The sequence below is a fragment of the Prionailurus bengalensis genome, chromosome C1 (assembly GCF_016509475.1).
Source record: "Prionailurus bengalensis isolate Pbe53 chromosome C1, Fcat_Pben_1.1_paternal_pri, whole genome shotgun sequence".
Classification (NCBI taxonomy): domain Eukaryota; kingdom Metazoa; phylum Chordata; class Mammalia; order Carnivora; family Felidae; genus Prionailurus; species Prionailurus bengalensis.
In genome coordinates, this window is record NC_057345.1 from 20588386 (window position 1) to 20612238 (window position 23853).

At 40.0% G+C, this 23853-nt stretch overlaps 1 protein-coding gene across 2 annotated transcripts in view; it reads right to left on the bottom strand.

Annotated features, from left to right (window-relative positions):
- The window catches only part of WASF2 (WASP family member 2), a 73383-nt gene extending 49763 nt beyond the window's left edge, over nt 1-23620 (bottom strand). Inside the window, exon 1 of one of the 2 annotated variants that reach the window (XM_043574184.1) lies at nt 23395-23620. The gene's annotated coding sequence lies outside the window, so the exon portion shown is untranslated. Of the gene's footprint in view, nt 1-23087; nt 23310-23394 lie in introns of those variants that run through there. The other variant, XM_043574185.1, reaches the window with a different exon arrangement.
- Between the last annotated feature and the right edge of the window lie 233 nt (nt 23621-23853).

The window sequence follows — 23853 nt, forward strand, 5'->3', positions numbered from 1 at the left end:
CCAGGATCTCTATCCAGAATCGTGGGCAGGTTTCCTAATCTCTTTGTATATCAGTTTTCCCATATGTAAAATGGTAGATAATATGACCTACCTCATGGGAGTATTGGAAGAAATGAAGGAGTAAATATATACAAAGACTTTAAAACAGTCGCTGGCATTCAGTACAGGTGTTAGCTGCTTTTAGGGAATGACAGACTCTACATAAGGTAGAATTATGCCAGATAATAGAAATAACTCTCTCTCTCTCTCTTTTCTAATGTTTATTTACCGAGAGAGACAGCAAGAGAGCACAGGGGAGGGGCAGAGAGAGAGAGGGAGACAGAATCTGAAGCAAGCTCCAGGCTCTGAGCTGTCAGCATAGAACCTGATGTGGGGCTTGAACTCATGGACCGTGAGATCATTACCTGATTAGCTGAGGTCGCTTAATGGACTGTGCCACCCAGGTGCCCCAATAACTCTTTTTTAATGAAGATATCTTCAGATTTTAATTTATTTATTTTGAGAGAGGGGGTGGGCAGCAAGAGAGAGAGAGAACTCCAAGCAGGCTCTGCACAGTGTGGAGCCCAATGCAGGGCTCGAACCCACAAACCACAAGATCATAGCCAGAGTCAGACACTTAACCAACCAAGCCACCCAGGTGCCCTAGAAATAAAAATAACTCTTTAAACACCATACTTTCTGAAGTCATTTTAATGAAGAACTCTATAAAATATACTGTGCATATCCAGTATTTCCTAAACAGAATATACTAAATATAATTTAACCTTTTCTTGGTAACTCAGGGCCTTCACATTAGCGGTGGTACTATGCTATGAAACCATGATGCTGTCAGAGGCTCCTGAGGTGTGAGGGCTATATGCCTCAGTAGTAAAATGGCTAAAGTTCTGGACAGACATCTTGAATCTCCTCCTTCTGCTGTCATGCTTCTGATCATTAGTATGTATTAGTACCTCTATTCTATATTATTCTAATAATGCTTATGGTCATATAAAACTTCTAGCTGAAAAAGCATTTTCATATCATCTCTCATTAATTCAATAAATATCTGCTATATCAGTTAAATAGCTGATTTGAATCTCACAAGAAATCTGTAATGTAAAAAGAACACTCCCGATTTAATTACCTCATTATAGATGAATAAACTAAGGCTCAGAGAGGTCAAGTGACTTACTTTGGGCCACAGAACCAAGAGGCAACATAGCCAGCCCTCACACACCTGGATCCTCTGTCCTTCAACATACACAATTATCTCTGAGTGAGGCCCTAGGGTGATGCTACTTTTGAGGTAAAATGAACAAGCTTTCTGAAAGCTCTTTGCCACTCAAAAGCACTTTTAGCTTACTTTTAAATACAAGGAGTTATGTTCTGGTTGGCTGAAACTGCCAGATGTCTGACTTTCAGATGTTCTTCCTCTGCACTTTCTCAATATTCTTTGTAAAATTTTCTGAACTTATGGCAATCCTTTATTAATATAGACTCCACACATTTGTAACTTGAGATAAATTCACACCTGAAATAAAGTTTACCTCTGCACTCTAATAAAGAAAAGACTGGGTAAGAAAACAGTATAAATAAGATTGCAGGGAGAAATGTTTAATGAGCTGTTTTTAAGCATTTCAGGAGTCTAATTTACATACAATTAAAGTTAAATTGCACATCATTCTCAGCTATTCATTAAACCAGGTACAGGGACCTCTACCTACCAAAATAACCTGGTAACACTATTAGCCTAGTTTCAGCTACTCAAAGTAACAGCTGCACCTAAAGAAAAACAACACACAACACTCTCACTAGGATTTACTCCCAATTAGTCCAAATTAATGAGATTTGATTATACCTCCAATGATGACCCACAAAACCTATCTTCCCCTGACAACCTAGAGTAGGAGCTCAAATGCAGTTAAACCATCAGTCCTAAAAACTAGGTACAGGAAACAAGACAGGAAATGGCCATGGTATAGAGCTAAGAGCCAGCAGGCTAGGGTTCTAGGCCAGATTATGCTGCCAAACCTGTGTGACCCTGGTTCAATAACTCTACTTCTTTAGCCTTCAGTTTCCTCATTTACCAATGAAGGAGTCAATAATGTGGTCACTGAAAAGATCCACAGTTCAGGGGCACCTGGGTGGCTCAGTCGGTTAACCGTCTGACTTCAGCTCAGGTCATGATCTCACAGTCCGTGAGTTCGAGCCCCACGATGGGCTCTGTGCTGCCAGCTCAGATTCTGGGTCTCTCTCTCTCTCTCTCTGCCCCTCCCCTGTTCACGCTGTGTCTCAAAAATACATTAAAAAAAAAAAAAATCCACAGCCCCTTGGCTAAAGGGCAGGAAATGTACAAGACAAGTCTGGAACATCTTATACTAGAAAGCAAGAAACACTAATCAACAACTACTGCAGTAATGTCAAAAGAAGTCAGAAGCCAATGTGAAGAGGCACTCACTGATCCAAAATGGAACAAACTGAACATCAATAAAAATAACTACAATGGATTAAAATATATCAAATATGTTACAACATCTAATGAAATAAAAGATCTAGGTAATTATTATCCATGACCACTCACAACACAAAGTTACATCTTTACTGAACATTTGAAATGTAGCTCATCTGAATTGATATGTGCTGTAGGTGTAAAATGCACACTGAGTCACAAAGATTTAGTATAAAAAATTGTAAAATATCTTATTAATACTCCTTATACTAATTACATGTTGAAATAACAGTTTACAACTACCGGGTTAATAAAAAATATTAAAATGAATTTCACTTGTTTCTTCTCGCCTTTTTAATGTACCTATTAGAAAATTTAAATTTAGGGGCTCCTGGATTGCTCAGTCAGTTAAACATCCAACTCTTGGTTTTGGCTCAGGTCATGATCTTGCAGTTTGTGAGTCCAAGCCCTGTGTCGGGCTCTGTGCTGACAGCTCAGAGACTGAAGCCTATTTCCGATTCTGTGTCTCCCTCTCTCTCTGCCCCATTCCCAGTCTGTCTCTCTCTCTCTCAAAAATGAATAAACTTAAAAAAATAAATAAATAAGGGGCACCTAGGTGGTTCAGTCAGATAAGCGTCCAACTTCAGCTTAGGTCATGATCTCACAGTTTATGAGTTCAAGCCCTGCATTAGGCTCTGTGCTGACAGCTCAGAGCCTGCAGCCTGCTTTGGATTCTGTCTCCCTTTCTCTCTGCCCCTCCCCTGCTCATGCTCTGCCTCTGTCTCTCAAAAAATAAATTAAAAACTTTTTCTAAAAATAAGTAAACTTCAAAAAAGAGGAAAATTTAAATTTAAGGCTTGAGTATTTCTATTAGACAATGATGCTCTAGATCTCATACAAGGGATAGAGGAAGATCTATCAGAATGCATGCATCAGAAGCAGGTTCTGTGCTGATAGCAAAGAGTCCAACATGAAGCTCGAACTCAGGAACCATGAGATCATGACCTGAGCCAAAGTCAGACGTTTAACTGAGTCATCACGTGCCCCAATGGAACATAAATGGATTGTAGAAATTCAATTAGCAAAATCCAGAATGGGGGAAAAAAAAGTACGAAATAACTTGCTTTCTTCAACAACAACAAATCTATACAAGAAAAAAGATGCAAGAGGACCTATAGATTAAAAGAGATTTAGGAGCCATATAAACCAAATCAATATATGGACCTTTTTTTTGGAACCTGATTTCGAATACACCAAATGTTTAGAGAGAAAAGGGAGCAGGGAAGAAGGGAGAAAGAAACAGAAAGTAATTGTGCAAATTTGAACATTAATGGAATATCTGATGATCTACTTTTTTTTTTTTTAAGAGTACTTATCTTTTATCTCAGAGCTATATACTGAAGTGAAATGATATGATGTCTGGGATTTGCTTCAAAAGAATCCAATGAGGGGGTACCTGGGTGGCTCAGTTGTTTGAGCGTCCAACTTGATTTCAGCTCAGGTCATGATCCCAGGGTTGTGGGATCAAGCCCCACGTTGGACTCCGCTGTGCTGAGCATGGAGCCTGCTTAAGACTTTCTCTCTCTTCCTCTGCCCCTCTCCCCGGCCTGCCCTTTCTGTCCCTTAAGAAACAAAAGACTCCAATGACGATGAGAGAGTAGGCAGTGGTACAGATGAAACGAGACTGACCATGGATTGATAGTTGTTGAAGCTGAGCAACAGGTACATTATCTCATCCTCTCTAAATGTATATATGCTTGAAATTTCCCACCCTCCAAAATTTTTTTTTACTGAGAGAAAAGTTTATATGCGTTTATCTAAAAGTTTTTCAATCTATAAAAATCTATGAAAATAAATTATGAGGTTGACTAGCACCTCAAGGTCATTAAATCTAATTTTCTGCCTCTAGGAACATTATCTTCAATATTATGTCACTCAACACCTATTTACTGAGTAACTACTAAGTGAAATGGCCCTAGCATTGTAGATACACAGAGATACAAGAAATAGTTTCTATGTAAGGAGTTCATTTAGGAGAGATGAGAAAAGTACACAAAAATAAAACAAAAAATGATGAAGTTATGGTTTTACTTCTGGTTAAGTAAATCACAGAAGCACCACAGAGGAGCGTCATCTAACTGGACATTAAAAATAGGCAGGGTTTGGATATGCAGGGACAAGGAATATTATATCTGAAGTAGACAATGTAAGCAGAGTCACATAAGCAGAAAATAATGAGACATCTCTGGGGAATGAAAAGCAGTACATTATTGCAAAAGTAGTGGGAAGCAAGGCTGGAAAGACAAGTTGGGCCAGATCACAGAATCTTAAACAGGCTGAGTTTGTACTCTAGTCAATAAGTAATGAGAGTCACACAACTGGAGTTACAGATTACAGAATATTTAGGAAGATGCTATGCATCTCACTTAAGGAGAGTAGAAGATAATAGAGCTGGAGATGGAGACTGAAAGTAGGAACAACAGTCATGGAAAAGGTAACAAAGGATATGAACTTGAGTAGTGGGAGAAAAAAAAAACAGGGAGAAACCTAAGAGTCTTGGCATGAAAAGAGGGAGTTCAGGGGAGCTAATGGTAACTAAGGCCTTACATCTGGATGAATTTGGAAAATAGTGGAGCCAATGCTTGGTATGTTGGCAGACCTATAACCAGCCCTGAAATATGCTGAATAAATGACTGAGTGAATGAATAAATAGAAATATGCAAGTCAGGATAAAGGGCACCAAGTCAGGGGATATGGAGGTGAGGAATGAGCAGAAGATAAGCTTAGCCTTCTCATTTTAACCTATGAGGAAGTCAAGGTCCCGAATGAAAATGCTGCCCAGGTGTGCTAAACATCTTTCTTAGAGAAGCAAAGCTTCCATCATCAAAATCTGTATAATGGGTATAAAATCGATCCTTAAAACCTGTAAGCATGTCTCCCGAGCGAGGAGGAGACAAGCTATACCAAACTGACTACAGTTCCCAAAAGCAAACAGTCCATGAAAACCTGGAGATGCAGAAGAGATACCCTGGTGGAATGATCCAGTAGGAATTCTGGGATTGGGGTTCAGAGGTGGAAATACAGATTTGGGAGTTTTACTACATGGAGATTTGTAAATTAAAGACATGTGACAGTAGATGACCTCCCAATACTAAAGTGTAAACAGAGCGACAAGGTCAGAGGACAGCATAGATACTGGCAAAGAAGGAAACATCACGAAGGCAAAAGGAGAACCAGAACAATGCTTTCCCATAAAAGCTAAGAGAAGAGTTTCCAGAAGGAAGGTATGCTCAATCCTTCTGTTCTTCCTTGACCCACGTATCTAATCCATCAAGTCCTATCAGCTCTACCTCCAAAATATATATTAAATACGTCTACTTCTCTCCATTTCTTTTTTCTTTTACCAACCTAGTTTAAGTCTTCATTATTAGTTGGACTTCCACAATAGACTTCTATAATCCACTGCAATCAGTTTCTGCCCCCAGGTAATTCATTTTCTTTGCAGCAATTGGATTAATCTTTTAAAAATGGAAATCAGTGGTGCCCAGGTGGCTCAGTTGGTTAAGCATCCGTCTTCAGCTCAGGTCATGATCTCACCTTTCGGGCGTTCAAGACTCATATCAGGCACTCTGCTTAAAGATATTGCAGTGTGACAATGCTAATATAATTATGTTACAGGGGTACTTGGCTGTCTCAGTTGGTAGCGCGTATGACTCCTAATCTTGGGGTTAAGTTCAAGCCCCACACTGGGTATAGAGATTACTTAAAAATAAAATCTTAGGGTGCCTGGGTGGCTTAGTCGGTTAAATGTCTGATTTTGGCTCAGGTCATGGTCTCACAGTTTGTGAGTCTGAACCCCTTGTGGGGCTCTGTGCTGAGAGCTAAGAGCCTGGAGCCTGCTTCAGATACTGTCTCCCTCTCTCTCTGCCCCTCCCCCACTCACACTGTGTGTGTCTCTCTCTCAAATATAAATAAACATTAAAAAAAATTTTTTTTTTAATTTTAAAGGGGACCTGGGTGGCTCAGTTGTTTGAATGTCCACCTTCAGCTTATGTCATGACCTTGTGGTTCATGGGTTCCAGCCCTTCATGGGACTGTGTGTTGACAGCTCAGAGCCTAGAGCCTGCTTTGGATTCTGTGTCTCCCTCTCTCTCTGCACCTCCCCCACTTGCTCTCTCTCTCTCTCTCTCTCTCTCAAAACTAAATAAGCATTAAAAAAATAAAAATAAATCTTAAAATTATGTTTCAATCGGGGAATACTTGTATTTTAGAGATATATGCTGAAACATTTACAAATGATACGAAGTCTGAGATCTGCTTCAAAAGTAATAAGGACAAACACATCTGAACCTATTCTATGAGGCAAGTACTACTGATATCAAAACCAGAAAGATTTTCCCCTCTAAGATCAGGAACAAGACTATGATATCGTCTTATCACTTCTATTCAACAGTGTCCTACAGGTTCTAGCCAGGTCAATCAGACAAGAAAAAAGAAATAAAAGGCATAAAATTGTAAAGGAAAAATTGGAAATTATTTGCAGATGACATGATCTTGTATACAGAAAATGCTAAGTTACACACACACACACACACACACACAAACACACAAACTGCTAGAATCAAGGTAGCAAAATATAAGATCAATATACAAAAATGAACTCTATCTCTATACACTAGCAATGAAGAATCCAAAAATGAAATTAAGAAAATAATTTCATTTACAATAGCATCAAAAAGAATAAAATACTTAGGGGTGCCTGGGTGGCTCAGTTGGTTAAGCATCTGACTTCGGCTCAGGTCATGATCTCACGGTTCATGAGTTTGAGGCTGGCATCAAGTGAGCTCAAGCCCACTTCAGGTGAGTTTGAGCCCCGCTTTGGGCTCCGTGCTGACAGCATGGAACCTGCGTGGAATTCTCTCTCTCTCCCTCCCTCCCTCTGCCCCTCGCTCACCTGCACCCTCTCTAACTAAAATACAATATAACGCAATACAATACAATAACTTAGGAAAAATACAAATAGAAAAAATTACTTTCAGGGGTGCCTGGGTGGCTCGGTCGGTTGAGCATCCGACCTCAGCTCGGGTCACGATCTCGCAGTCTGTGGGTTCGAGCCCCGCATCTGGATCTGTGCTGACAGCTCAGAGCCTGGAGCCTGCTTCGGATTCTGTCTCTCCCTCTCTCTCTGTCCCTCCCCCACTCGTGCTCTGTCTCTCTCTCTGTCAAAAATAAACATTAAAAAAAATTTTTTTTAAGAAAAAAATACTTTCAGGTGCACTCACGTTATACTGTTTGTCACAAGAAGCAAGCTTTAAACCGTTAATTAACACTGTGTGACCAAATAACAGTGCTTGAGGATTAACCTAGAAATGCACAAATATGATGTAAACACCAAATTTTTAAAATTGTATCCTTTTCAAGAATTCTATTAAATATTAAATGCTATTAAAGGGCACCTGGGTGGCTCAGTCAGTTAGGTGTCCAACTTCGGCTCAGGTCACGGTCTCAAGTTTCATTAGTTTGAGTCCTGTATAGGGCTCAGGCTGACAGTGCGGAGCCTGATTGAGATTCTCTCTCTGCCCCTCCCCCACTCACTCTGTCTCTCTCAAAATGAATTAACTTAAAAATTTTTTCAAAAAAAAAAAAGAACTTTTGTGCTTTAAAGGGCATGAACAAAGAAAGTGAAAACAACCCACAGAAATGAGAGGAAACATTTGCAAATCATATCTGATAAGGAATTTGTATCCACAGTATACAAAAAACTGTTACAACTCAATATAAAAGAACCACCCAATTTGAGAATGGGCAAAACATTTACATAGACATTCTCCAAAGAAGATATACAAATAGCCAAAAACATTAAAAGATGCTCACCATCATTAGTCATTATGAAAAGGCAAATCAAAACACGAGATATCACTTCACACTCACCAAAATGGCTATAACCAAAAAGGTAAGTAAGAAATATTGGTGAGGATGTGGAAAAATTGGAATCATACACTGCTGGCAAAAATGTAAAATGTGCAGCCACTTTGGAAAACAATCTGGCAGTTTCTCAAACACAGAGTTATCACATGGCCCAGCAAACCCCCTCACACGTATATACTCAAGAGAACTGAAAACACATGTCCACACAAAAATTCTGTACATGAATGTTAAAACACCATTATTCATAACAGTCAAATAGACAATCCAAATGTCCACCAACTGATGAATAGATAAATAAATGTGGTCCATCCATCCATACAATGGAATACTACTCAGCCATAAAAGGAATGAAGTACTGACACATGCTACAACACAAATGAACCTTGAAAATATTATGCTAAGTGAGAGTAGCCAAACACAAAAGACTATATATTGTATGACTGAATTTAGATGAAATGTCCAAAACAAGCAAATCCACAGAGACAGAAAATAGATTAACAGTTGCCTAGGAGGGAGGAGGGAGGTATGGAGAATATCTGCTATCTCTTTGGGGTGATTAAAATGTTCTAAAATTAAATAGTGACGATGGTTCTACAACTTTGTGAAAATATTAAAAAAACACTGAACTGCACACTTTAAATTTAGGGTAAATTGTCTGGCATGTAAATTATATCTCATTTTTTTAAGTCAAAAAGAAATGTCTATACAAAGACTTATACACAAATGCTACAGCAGCTTTATTTTTAATAGCCCCAAACTGGAACAACTCAAATGTCCATCAACAGGTGAGTGGATAAACAAACTGGTATATTTACACAATCAATCATTATTTGGCAACTACTGATACTTGCAACATGGATGAATCTCAAAATAATCATCCTGAATGCAAGATGTCAAACTTCCATGTCCCAGTGAGCACATACTCCATATTTCCATTTATGTAACATTCTAAAAGATACAAACTAGGGGTGCCTAGGTGGCTCAATCAGTTGGGTGTCCAACTCGATTTCTTGATTTCAGCTCGGGTCATGATCCCAGGGTTGTGGGATCAAGAGCCAAGTCAGACTCCATGCGTGGCATGGAGCCTGCTTGGAATTGTCTCTCTCCCTCTGCCCCTCTCCCCCACTTGGCACACGTGCTCTCTCTCTCTCTCTCTCTCTCTCTCTCTCTCAAATTTAAAAAATTTTGAAAATTAAAAAAAGTAAAAGATACAAACTAATTTATAGTGATAAAAAGCAGATCAGTGGTTGCTGATGAAGGGGGTGGGAGCCAGGCAGTGGGGCAGGAGGAAGTGATCACAAAGGGGCAGAAGGAAACATGGAGGGGTGATGGAAATGTTTATTTTCTTGACTATGGTGTGGTTTCCCAGGTACATGCATGAGTCAGAACTAAAATTTTACATTTTAAATATATGTGGTTAATTGTAGGTCAATAATATTTCAATAAACTGTTGTAAAAATAAAACAAAAGCACTATTAATTCAAGTATTTAAATTGCTGGAGTTTTATACGTCAGATAATAATTTTTTTGTTGTTGTTTTATTTACTTTGAGAGACAGCACGCACAGAGAGGGAGAAAGAGAATTCCAAGCAAGTTCTGCACTGTCATCATGGAGCCCCACATGGAGCTCAAACTCACAAACTGTGAGATCATGACCTGAGCCGAAATCAAGAGTTGGAAGTTCAACCGACAGAGCCATCCAAGCGCCAATAATTTTTTTTTAATTTCTTTTATTTTTAAGTAATCTCTACAAACAATATATATTGGGCTTGAACTCACAACACTCAGATCAAGGGCTGCATACTCTACCAACTGAACCAGCAAGGCACCCCAATAATTTTTTATTTTTTTTGATTTTTTATTTAAGTAGACTCTACCCTCAACATGGGGCTCAAACTCGACCCCAAGATCAACAGTGGCATGTTCCAAAACAAAAACAAAAACAAAACCGGGGCGCCGGGGTGGCTCGTTGGTTAAGCATTTGACTCTTGATCTCAGTGTCAAATTTAAACCCCATGTTGGGCTTCGTGCAGGGTGTGAAGCCTACTTGAAAAAAACAAAACAAAACAAAACAAAACAAAAACAACAAAAAAGAGTAGCATGCTCTAGCAGCTGTCTCAGTCTATAGAGCATGTGACTCTTGATCTTGGGGTCATGAGTTCCAGTCCCAGGTTGGGTATAGAGATTACTTAACAAATTAAAAACAAACAAACAAACAAAACAACAACAAACAAACAAAACCAAAGGAGTCCCCCAGGGATTGATGCTGAAACCTATCCCAAGTAACATTTTTAGAAATTACCTAGAAAAAAACATCTAGTGAAATCTTCCCTGTTGGCAGATAAATCTACAACAGTAGCTAGAAGTATGGTGGTACAAAGTTATGTGTTAAGAAATGTGGAAAATAGCTTCCATGTAGACAAAAATAAGGTAATGCAGTAATGGAAAAATAGTCCAAACTATAATTATCAGAAGATGAGCTCTAAAGCTACCTGTTACAATATAAGAAAAGGATTTCAGAGTCTCTGGTCTTATCCTGAACACAGCTACCAAAAAAAAAAAAAAAGGCAACAAAATGCTGGCTGTTATTCTGAAAGCTTTGGAAACACAGAACACATTATCCTGCCCTTGTACAAACCGAAGTGTATCTGTACCCAGAATAGAATGTGCAGTTGTGGTCATCACTGCACAAAAAAGGTAAAACAGAGAAGGCATATAAAGGTATCCAAAAAGACCAAAGGACAGAGGAGCTTCTGTATGCTTACAGGTTTTTTATATAATATAAATAGATAGACAACACTTTTCTTTTAAAATTTTTTAAACATTTATTTATTTTTGAGAGAGACAGAGATCGAGCAAGCAGAGGAGGGGCACAGAGAGAGGGAGACACGGAATCTGAAGCAGGCTTCAGACCCTCATGCGGGGCTAGAACTCACAAACCATGAGATCATGACCTGAGCTGAAGCCGGATGCTCAACTCAGGAGCCACCAACTTGAGCCAAAGTCAAATGCTTAACCAACTCAATTAAAGTGCCCCAACAGACAACACTTTAATATTAAAAAAAGGGGGTGTGACAGGGTAAACACAGATTCACATCAAATCCTAGAAATTATAAAGCAGTTATAAGTCTAAAGAAACAATAAAGTGTATTAAATTATTTTGTAAGTCCAAATTTTAAAATCAGAAAGACAGAAGTTGAGGTGCCTGGGTGGCTCAGTTGGTTAAGCATTTGACTTTGGCTCAAGTCATGACTTCAGGGTTTGTGAGCTCAAAATCCGCATCAGGCTCTGCAATGACAGTGTGAAACCTGCCTGGGATTCTTTCTCTCTTTCTGCCCCTACCCCCATTCACATGCACAGTCTCTCTCTCTTTCAAAATAAATATGCCCTCCCCCCCCCCAAAAAAAGGCAAAAAAGGTAAAGAGGAAGGTTTTGTATTTGGGTTTTGTTTTTTTTTTTTACTTCATTGCAAAAATTTCTTTTATTTTTTAATTTTATTTTTTTAATTATATATATATATATATATTTTTTTTAATTTACATCCAAATTAGGTAGCATACAGTGCAACAATGATTTCAGGAATAGATTCCTTAGTGCCCCTTACCCATTTAGCCCATCCCCCCACCCACAACCCCTCCAGCAACCCTTAGTTTGTTCTCCATATTTATGAGTCTCTTCTGTTTTGTCCCCCTCCTTGTTTTTATATTATTTTTCCCTTCCCTTGTGTTCATCTGTTTTGTCTCTTAAAGTCCTCATATGAGTGAAGACATATGATTTGTGTCTTTCTCTGACTAATTTCACTTAGCATAATACCCTCCAGTTCCATCCACGTAGTTGCAAATGGCAAGATCTCATGCTTTTTGATTGCTAATACTCCATTGTGTGTGTGTGTGTGTGTGTGTGTGTGTGTGTATACACACATACCACATCTTCTTTATCCATTCATCCATCAATGGACATTTGGGCTCTTTCCATACTTTGGCTATTGTTGATAGTGTATCCAGAAACATGGGGATGCATGTGTCCCTTTGAAACAGCACACCTCTATCGCCTGGATTAAATGCCTAGTAGTGCAATTGCGGGGTCGTAGGGTAGTTCTATTTTTAGTTCTTTGAGGAATCTCCATGCTGTTTTCCAGAGGGGCTGCACCAGGTTGCATTCGCAAAAAAGAGGAAGGTTTTGAATACTAGTACCAGTAGGCTTACCTGTGTGACCAAGGACATAATAATTTCTTCCAACCTCACTTTTCCCATCTGTAAATAACAACTAATTTGAAGGACTGCTGTGAGGAGGAATGTGCACAATGCCTGGCACATAGTTTGTATACACTTACTACCCAGCAGCTATTTGCTTTTATTAGGACCAATAAAAAAGTAATAGTTTACTATGCAATCAAGCATATAAAGTAATAAAACTCATTACTCAGATGGGGTGGACAGGATATAAGAAAAAGTAATTCAGATAGTCTAGATACATGCATAGGTAACATTTCCATAAGAAATTTCTAAGATAGGGGTGCCTGGGTGGCTCAGTTGGTTAAGCATCCAGCTTCGGCTTGGATCACGATCTTGTAGTTCATGGGTTCAAGCCCTGCAGTGGGCTCTGTGCTGACAGCTCAGAGCCTGGAGCCTGCTTCAGATTGTGTGTCTCCCTCTCTCTGCCACTCCCCTGCTCGCACTTTGTCTCTCTCTCTCAAAAATAAACAAATGTTAAAAAAATTTTTTAAATAAACTTCTAAGAGAAATTATGAATTTGGGGCAACGTAGTCCTAAATTTTGAAACTGACATTTTCATCCCTTTCCCACAAGCAGAATTCAAGGTTAGATAGATGATGTACCCAACTAAATATGCCATTTCCTAATTTGTAACAACAACTGTTAACATTTATGGAGCATTGGACTAAGTAATGATGTCATTTAATCCTTCTAATACTCTTTGAGATATGCTCTATATTTTACAGAAAAATTAGACAGGTCTCCATTTTACACATGACAAAACTGAGGCTGAATCACTGCCCAAGACGGCATACAGAACCAGTAGGTGAAGGAGCCTACAACTGAACTCAGATGGACTGACTCCAGAATCTTCACTCACAACCATACAACTATTCTGTCTCCTACTCTGCAAGAAATGTTGGGTGTTGGATATATAAGAATGAGGTAAATGGTGGAGTGCACAGGAAATCTTAAAAAATGATGCCTGATGAGGCCAACTCAGCTGAGATCACTGCCAGCAAGATATTAAATTTAGGATGGCCAAAAACACGAACGCTGAAACAAAAAAAAACTGATTAACATGGATGTGGCAAACCTATGGAAAAAGGCAAGCCTAAATATCCCTAAACTATGGTCTTAGCTATGGTAAACAAAATGCACAGAAAGAGGAAGATACGCCAAAATGCTAACTGGTAAGATCACAGATGAGTCTTATTCTGTGCTTCATACTTTTGAATTTGGCAATTCTTTAAAATTTTTTTACAAAGAGCACTCATTCTTTTCATAATTGGAAAAAGGCAGAAATAAAAATAAATCTGACAAAACTTTCACTCTTTATTCACTTCTGATTGTGTAATTTATTGCAATGAGCATGTATTACTTTTGTAATTTCAAAGAGATCTTAAAAAGAAATAAATCTAGGATATTAGAAAAGAGAAATAAATTACATGCAAATGCTAAAGCAAAAAAACAAAAAGTCAGGAGAGGATGTGATATAAGTGTAAGCAAATTAGAAGCTGCAGTTTGTTGGAAAGAACTCTAGATATGCATCAAAAGACTTGGGTTCATACCAATATACGCATCAACATGAACGAATCTCAAAAACTCTATTGAACAAGGGTGCCTGGGTGGCTCAGTCAGTTAAGCGTCGGACTTTGGCTCAAGTCCAGATCTCATGGTTCGTGAGTTCAAGCCCTGCATTGGGCTCCTCACTGACTGTGCAGCTTGAACCCTCTCAATCTCTCTCTCTCTCTCCTTCCCTCCCTCCCTCCCTCCCTCCCTCCCTCCCCCCCTCCCTCTGCCCCCCTCAAAATAAATACATAGACTTGTAAAAAAAAAAAACAAAACCCTTTATATTGAACAGAAGAATTCAGACACAAGAGTGCACATGCTATGAGTCAAGAACAGGCAAAATTAATTTGTAAGAATAGAAATCAAAACAGTGGTTGCCTCTAAGACAGTAGGGACTGACTGAAAGGATATGTGGTTATGGAAATGTTCTATCTCTTGGTTACACATGTGTTTACATTTGTCAAAATGCATCTAATTACATACTTGGATTTCTGTCCATTTCACAGTATGTAAACTGCACCATTAAAAAACTCTCATTAAGGGGCACCTGGATGGCTTAGTCAGTTGAGCATCCAACTTGTTGTTGTTGTTGTTGTTTATTTATTTTGAGAGAGAGAATAAGCACAAGTGGAGGTAGGGCAGAGAGGGAGAGAGAGAATCCCAACGTGGGGCTCTATCTCACCAACCACGAGAGCATGACCTGAGCTGCTATCAAGAGTCCGACACTTAACCAATTGAGCCACCCAGGCGCCCCAAGTGTCCAACTCATGCTTTCAGCTTGGGTCATGATCCCAAGGTCATGGGATTGAGCTGGCATTGGGCAATGCTCTGAGCATGGAGCCTGCGTAAGAGTCTCTCTCTCCCTCTGCCCCTTCCTCACTCGCATGTACACACATGCATACTCTCTCTCTCAAAATAAATAAAAATGAAAAAAAATCTCATTAAAAAGTAAAGGACAAGGGGCTGGGAGGAGAGGCAAAATGGGTGAAGGGGAGTGGGAGGTATAGGCATCTAGTTACAGAATGATAAGTCATGGGGATGAAAGGTACAACATAAGGAAGATAGTAAATGGTATTGCAATAGCCCTGTTACAATGACAGAAGGTAAACTATACTTGTGGTGAGCACAGAATTGTCAAATCACTATGTTGTACAACTGAAACCAATGTAACATTGTGTGTCAACTATACTTCAAATAGATGGGGCTGGGATAAAGGGTAGAGTACAATGAGGGGGCAGGGAGGAGACAGTGTTCAATCTCAAATCTGCTATTTATTAGTTGAGTGACTTTAAGTTACTCTTCTGAACTTGTTTACCTGTAAAATGTAGCTATTAACATAATATAACTTACCTCAAGTGCTGGGAAGTGACTATAATGGAATATATCAAAGTGGGAATACTGTGCTTTGCAAATTATTCATTGCAAATGAATGCTGAAGGAGTTTTAAAAGTAATGAAGGGGCATGGGGCACTTGGGTGGCTCAGGAAGTTGAGCTTCGGATCTCATGGTTCGTGAGTTCGAGCCCCACACTGAGCTCTGTGCTCACTGTGCAGACTCTGCTTGGGAATCTCTCTCCTTCTCTTTCTCCTCCCCCCTCCCCCCCAAAAAATAAATAAATAAACTTTTTAAAAAAGTAAAGAAGGGGGCAAATATGTTTCTACAGAGAAGGGGTCTTATACTTCTTATAATTCCACAGATGACCTTGGTATCAGGAATACTGTTCTTTAGATACTATCAGTATTCTACAAAGGGAAATGTACTTACAGTTCTTAATTTGTGAATGAAAAGGAACATCTATGTGCATGACCTAAGGCCTCCTTCTACACAGTTAAACACAATTTCTCAAGATGTGATTTGAGAAAGCTTTTTAGACTGAGTACTTGCTAGAACAATGGCATAATCAGGGGAGACAAAGGTCTCAATTTTGAATACTTGAAAGTAAAAGGATTGTTCTTGTTATTTTACTATGTCAACTACAAAGTTTAAGGGTCACCATAAGCCACATCACATTTATGTGTGTACATATGTATGTGTGCATATACATACACATATTTACCTAAACTGGAACTAAGCTGAACCACTGCTACTTTTCAAAAGGGCTTCTATATTCTAAAAATAAGAGACTTACTTCTGTTCAACTGGAATTAATCTTACAACTAAGAGAGTATGCCTCAGACTCCCATATTTTACCAGAAAAGAAAAGCAGCTTGAAAAGTAATATCACAGGCTAAGTTTAATAGCCTCTCCCATCAATTTCAAACTATTTTTCTTTATTAGTGTGTAATCATAAAGAGCACATTTTTCTGAGATATTTCTATATCTGAACATTATTTCCTCTGCAAGCATTCAACAATTCTTGTTTCTATTCTTCTCTTTCCTAATTCAATTCTGTTTGGTTTCTAAGTTAAGAAGTGTGTTTCATTTGCATAAATGGTAACTATTCTGAGATACCATTCATAACTATACATTTGAATTCTCCAGAGTACCATTCACAACTTCAAATGGAACAGGAAAAAACACTCATTCAACATCACTTTAATGGTGACTAAGACATGAATGATTATAATGTTATATTGTAGAGGGTTGGCCAAAGGAGAGTGAAGTCCCCAAATGTTACTACTGACTTGTAATCACTTTATGAATGCCCCAAGGGACCAAGAACCATTGCCTTGACCAATCTAGCTATTACAAAAAATACTGAGCTTAGAAAAACACATCCATTAGTTAAACATGTTTTTTTAGAGTTATAAAGTAACTATGCAGGGACATCAAAAGATATCTTAGCCATAAAGCTCAAAAAGTATCAAAGAAGAATCCTAAACAAGTCCTGGAAAGTTCTCTATAAAACCAATGCTGATTTTTCTTTAGGTATTAAACTTTTCAGCTATGAGCTTTTCTGAGAAAGTCTTTTACGCAAGGTGGTAATATTCTAATAGTTCTTTACTCCATCTTATCAGTGGTAGAAACTAAATTTACATAAATCTGCATAAATAATGCAGCTATCTGTACTGCTCTAATATATTTAAACCAAATAAAATAAAATTGAACAGAAAAAAAAATAATGAGGCTATTTTAAGGTTGTCACCTGGTTTCCCTGATTTTTCTTTCTTATCCAAAAGTCATAGACAAGAGACTGTGTAACTAGAAAAAATGAATAAAAGGAGAGTGTAGACCTCTCAGAACATCTATATTTACTTCTCTCTATGATTCCACCACTTCTACCCTTGATATAGTAGTAGTTCTCAACAGGGGCAATTGTGCCCCTCAGGAGACATTTCACAATATCTGGAGACATTTTTGGTTATCAGAGCTAGTGAGAAGAGGGTGCTAATGGGTAGTGAGGAAAGACCAGGGATGCTGCTAAACATCCCACAAAGCACAGGACAGCCCTCCAAAATGACAGAATTATCCAGCCCAAAATGTCAACAGTACCCAAGGCTGAGAAACCCTACCCTAAGGCCTAAAAAAGACCTACCTCTCAGAAGACATTCAATAAATAAATATTTGCTGATCTGAACTGAAAAGACTATGAACTGGAAGAAAGTGAAGCTACAAGAATGAAATAGAAGACAGAGGCCACGGTTTAAGCATTATTAGCATCTACCACACCTTTACTGCGTATTGGGCATCAGTCTAATAAAAATGAACAATTCAGGGGCGCCTGGATGGCTCACTCAGTTAAGTGTCTGACTTCGGCTCAGGTCATGATCTCACGGTTCGTGGGTTCGAGCCCCACATCGGGCTCTGTGCTGACAGCTCAGAGCTTGGAGCCTGCTTGGGATTCTCTCTCTCTCAAATAAACATTAAGAAAAAAAAAAATCAGTCCTGTTCTTAAGGAGCTCATGGACAGGCAGGGAGAAGAGTTTTGTAATTTGTCTAATATCAGACTTGACAATCTGATAAATGTTTTGACAAAGAAGAAAACATATAAAGGAGTCACTCAATTTTTCCTGGGAAGGCTTCATGGAAGAGATGACATCTTAGCTCAGTTCAGAAGGAAGAGTAGGAAGTATCTTATTTCACAGCATATAAGCCTCTTTCCAAACAAAGAGCCATTCATTTCTTCAGTCAACAAAAAAGCTATCGAACACTAATTATGTTCCATACATTGTGTTATGTGTTGGAGACCCAGTCAAATTACAACCTTTCATTTTTTCTCTTGGCATCCCTGGTGCCCAGCAGCCCACCTCCCTTACCCAAGCCCCAAACAATTATTGCATTTTCTACCTGTCTTCAGTTTAGCAACTGTCATCTTAATCAATCATACTCAGTAAGGCCACTACCCAAGAAACAAACAAAACTTTCAGTTGCCTGTATCCCATCCTGCTTAAGTCACAAAATCAGGGTGGTGATGTGGCAGAGTAACTAGCAATGAACTGACTATGGGTCCAGATCTGCCAACTGTGTCAGTTTCTTGGAAAGCGATTTTACTCTTTAAAAAATCTGGGTCCTCTTCCACCCCATCCAATGCATGCCAGGAGCCCCAGCAAAGTAACCAACATAAATTTATTGAGCACCTACAATGTGCTGAAGTCAACGGTTCTCAACCTTGGTTGTGTTCTGACATCAGAGCTCCCAACCCAGATATGAATATGTTTTAATGGTAAATTCTAATGCAAAACAAGTTTGATGCACTACAGAATACAAAAGAAGTACAAGACACAGTTCCTGTCTTGAAGAGCTTACCCACAATCACAACAGAGTAATTTAGAATAGGATATTAGTCCACCAGTTGTAATCCTTTTACAATACTAGCAGTGCTTATGAAATAGAAAAAACTGGGGTAGTCAGGAAAAGAACTGCTCCTACTGCCTAGTCCAGTCATACACCGAATCTACCTGCAACTCCTGATACACTGTTCTGCACCCGTTCACTCTCCCAGACAGTCAAAGTACCATTCTCAGGAACTATGGAGAGACCCCAAGTAGAAAGATGAATGAGGACCACAAAACAGCAGGCTACGGGATATCCTGATGGCCAGATTCTCTCAAAAGTTTTTAAGTAGGCTTCATGCCCAGAGCAGAGCCCAAACACAGGGCCCAAACTCATGACGCTGAGATCAAGACCTGAGCTGAGATCAGGAGTGGGATGCTAAACTAACTGAGCCACCCACGCACCCCATGGAGCTTCTTTTAAAGAGAAGAAATAATTCTTTAACCTCCAACAACACCACCCCACCTCACTTTATAGCTGAAGCACCCAGGAAGAGTAAAGAATAGAGTTTTTATAATTTGTTCCTAGAGGTCCTTGGCCATTTAAAGAAATCATCCAAATTCATAAGGCTGGTAAATTCAAATTTCTCATATAGCACATGCTTAAAATAAAAATATTCTAAATTTTTAAAAATATTCTAAATTAAAAATATATTTTAGTAAACTCCTTACCAGGATGTTCAAATTGTGGAAGCTTCAAAAATAAAAAATAAGAAATACTGTTAAGTAAACTCTACTCCCAAAGTAGGGCTTGAACTCACACCCCCAAGAGTCACATGCTCTCCACTGAGGCAGCCGGACTCCCGAAAAAATAAAAAATTTTCTGTCAGTAGAGTATGTGACTCTTGATCTTGAAGTCATGAATTCAAGCCCTGTGTTGGATGCAGAACTTACTTAAAAAAAAAAAAAAAAAAAAAAAAAAAATTTTTTTTCTTAACCTAAATCCTACTCAGCATCCTACCCAGCAGTGATAACCTCATATTAAAGACTATCCTGAAGAGAGCATGAACTTTACATTCTGCAAATGTGAATGTAAATATCCTCACTTGATTAGTCTTTCTCTGAATTACACAGAAAAAAGGTACGAGTCTCTCTTTTTTTTAAGTTTATTTATGTATTTATTTTGAGAAAGAGAGAGAATGCACATGCAGGGGAGAGACAGAGAGAGAATCCCAAGCAGGCACCACACTGCCAGTGCAGAACCCAACCTGGGGCTCAAACTCACCAAACTGTGAGATCATGACCTGAGCCAAAATCTAGTTGGGACGCTCAACCAACTGAGCCACCCAGGTGCCCCAAAGGTACAATTCTCTTAACTGCTACACAAAAACTAATGAGCACAACACCCTATAGATTACGCTTCAAGTTCGGCTCAGGTCATGATCTCAGGGTTGTGACATTGAGCCCATCATCGGGCTCTGAGTTGGGCATGAAGCCTGCTTAAGATTCTCTCTCTCCCTCTGTTTTGTGCTCTCTCTCAAAAAAAAAAAAAAAAAAAAAAAAAAGAGGGTTAGGGTGTCATTCAAACATCTAAACCAGGGATCAATGAGGGTACTAAAAGGTAAATCTTGGTACTTAAGGAAAAATGTACATTGGCAAATATTAAGTAGAATAAGAATATTACATGAAAAAAGCATACAAACAAAAATTGTCTTCCATGTAGTACTGTTTTTAGGACCCATGGCTTTGAAATTAGTTTGGTTTACAATATTTTTCCTTGTAATTATCCTCCTCATCTTATAAATTTTATCCATACAGGTCCACAATCCCTTAACTTCAATTCCAAAATCTAAAAGGCTGTAAAAACAAGTTTCTCATTATCCATTTGGTGGAAAAATCTGACATGAAATGACATGAACCTATTTATACTATTTACTTATACCAGTACATTTCACTACAGAAATGGTAATGTGTTTGATTACAAAGTACTGCCCCAGACCTCTCTGGGATGTTACATAACATACAGTACATGTACCATATTCCTTTTCTAAAATCCCCCAAATTCTAAATTTAAAAAAAATCTGGCCCCAAGAATTTTTTTTCAAGTGTATTGATTTGAGAGAGAGAGAGAGAGAGAGAGAGAGAGAAAGAACATGCAAGCAGGGAAGGGACAGAGACAGAGGGAGAGAGAATCCCAAGCAGACTCCTCACTGTCAGGAGAGCCCTAAGCGGTGAGATCATGACCTGAGCCAAAATCAAGAGTAGGACACCTAGCCAAATGAGCTATCAGGCGCCCCCAGGAACTTTTTTTGGCCCCAAGATACTATGGACTGACATGCTAATTTAGGACTAAGTCTTATACAGAACATATAACTAATACAGAAAATGAAGGTAGATCTTCACGTACAATAAATTCACTGCCTTAACAACACCTATTCACACATACACAATCCTGTAAAACAAAGCATTAAAAATACTTTCAACAAACGTCAAAACTTGAACACACCATTACGTGTTTTCTCAAGTGGTGGTGATATTTACATCATCCAGTATCTAGTTCAATTCTTCTTAGACTGAAATTAAACTGCAATTAGTAATTAAGTTGGGTAAAAGAATCATCCACTGATAACGTACTCAGTAAAATGTTCTGATTTTTAAGAAATTTATCTCAGAGGGTTTCAGATTTAAAATTATTTCATTCTAGAATACAATTTCTCAACTTTGAACAAATTACAATTGACTTTTTCTGTGAGAGCAGCTCCTTGGGCAGGGACAGCAACAGGAACAGCTCTTAAGGATATCTGAACTGGAAGAAGAGTTTCACAGTTCTTTCCTTCCTTCCTCCTTCAGTTGCTGCTTTTCTGGTTTTAGAATTTCAAACAAAGAAATACATATTGGCTCCACTGCTAAGAAACGCCCTCTTTCTCAGCAACTTCCCCTTCCAATTTTCTTCCCTACCATTGACACAGAGAACAATACACACTGCCGGTCCTACCATTTTGATTAACCAAGAGCTGAAGCATGGAAAAATTAAGGGCTACAATTTATAGTATCTAACTACCAGTCTCTCACTCCAGGTCCACAGTCTTCACTCACCTAGAAGTTATCTAACAGAGAACACACAGAAAGGAAGGAACATTATGTTTCACGAGAGGCGGGCTACTGAAACTTTCATTCCAGGAATCCAAAGAAATTTGAACAAACAGGAAATTTCTCTTATCCCAAGAAAATTTAGCCTTCTTAGCTAAAAAGGAGAAAAAATTACCTGGCTGGCACTACCCTGAACCAAGAATCAAGTCTATACACCAACAGTTGGTGAACTTCTACAGGCCACCCAGTCAGGATTCAAACTGAGTTCTTTGGGATTCTGAAACACTTCAAAACGACTTTTACCATTTAGAAATTGAGTTTAGAAACTCACAGACTGAAGAAAGGGAATGTACTTATAATTAGCCATCCAGGGATCAAGACCCAGCCTGTCTCCAAGCCAGAAGTCAATTGAAGTGTCTGGGACCAGACCCCTCCCCCCTATTTGTGACAGAGCAAACTTCTTTTTAAGTAGACAATGACTTCCCCCTTGCCCAGCGATTCTCAAAGACAACACCTTATGGTTGATAAGCTCTGTACCTTACCGCGTGACCTTGGACAAGTTACTTAATTCCTCCGAAACTTAGTTTCCTATGTGTAAACTCTCAACAGTGGCTGTAAAAATTAAATAACATAAGCCTAAACAAGGGCTGGCACATAGTAGGAGCGCCATACATGCTCTCTGCCCTACTCCTAACCCTCCTGAATTCTTTTGGGCCTAAATTTCAATCATTGCCCCAAGAGGTTCCAAGGATGCCTTCCTCTCCTCTGATGCTTTGGAACACCAGTGTGTAAAACTGCACCATCTCTGAGGCTCTAGGATCCTGGAGCATCAAGACAGCCGGACTCCACCTTATCATCGTGTGGGGTCCATCCAGAGACTTCGTGGGAAGAGCCCCTTCAGTCAACTCTCCTCTCTACCGTGCAGAACCATCCCGTGCGTGTGCGTGCGTGAGCGCGCGCGCGCGCGCGCACACACACACACACACACACACACACACACACACTCTCCTCTCTTCAACTTAGGCCGGGGGTCTCAAAGAGCGCCTCAATTCTTTCATAGCCCGAAGATGGAAACCGAAGCTCCGCCCGGGGAAGAACTTGCCCAAGATATCAGACATCTGAGATCCAACTCACGTACAACTGCCTGCAAAGCCTTCGTTTTACAAATAGGTAAACTGAGGCCCAGAGAAGAAAGTGACTTGCCCAAGGTGACACAGCGAGTCGGTGGCAGCGCCAGATCAGGCTGGGGGCACTTTCGCAGCCTCACAGATTCGCGGGCCCCTCAAAGTCTCCGAGGGGATCTCCAGGACGCCTCCTCCCTGGGGAGGGGACTGAAGAGGAAGACGCTACCCGCGCTGACCGCTCGCCCGGCCACTGCCGGTCCGCGGCCAGAGGCACGCGATCCACTCCCTCAGGACCCTGCGAGGCTCGGGGCGGGGAGGTGGGGGGAGGGTGGCGGCCCGGCCCGGCGCCTCACGGCGGGGCCCGCCCGCGGGGACTTGTTGCTCACCTGGTCTCGCGCGGCCGCCCTCAGCGACAGAGGGCCCGGCCAGCCGCCCTTCTCCGCGCGGGGTCCGTTCCCGCTGGCCGCCTCCCGGGACGCCACACAACCAGACCCCCCTCAGCGCGCTACGCCCCCAGCCGCGCTCGCCCGGCCCGCGTCCGCCATTACGCGATTCCCCGCCCTGGGACGCAGCCCCACCCCGCCAACGGCCCTGATTGGCTCTCTGCCCCACCCTGCTGGGGCTTCCGGGCATTCCATTGGCCTGAGTGGAGTGCCAGTTAAATAGATACGCAAAAGACGTACTCAAGGGTACCTTCTGGGGAGCTCCACCCGAGCTACTTCCGCAATCGGAGTAAACAGCGGGGGAGCAAACCAAGTGGGGTAGGGGTGGAGATTAAACTGAATCAACTCCTAAATTCGGGGTAGGAAAACCCCACTTAAGAAAGTGTAGAAACTCGTAAAAAG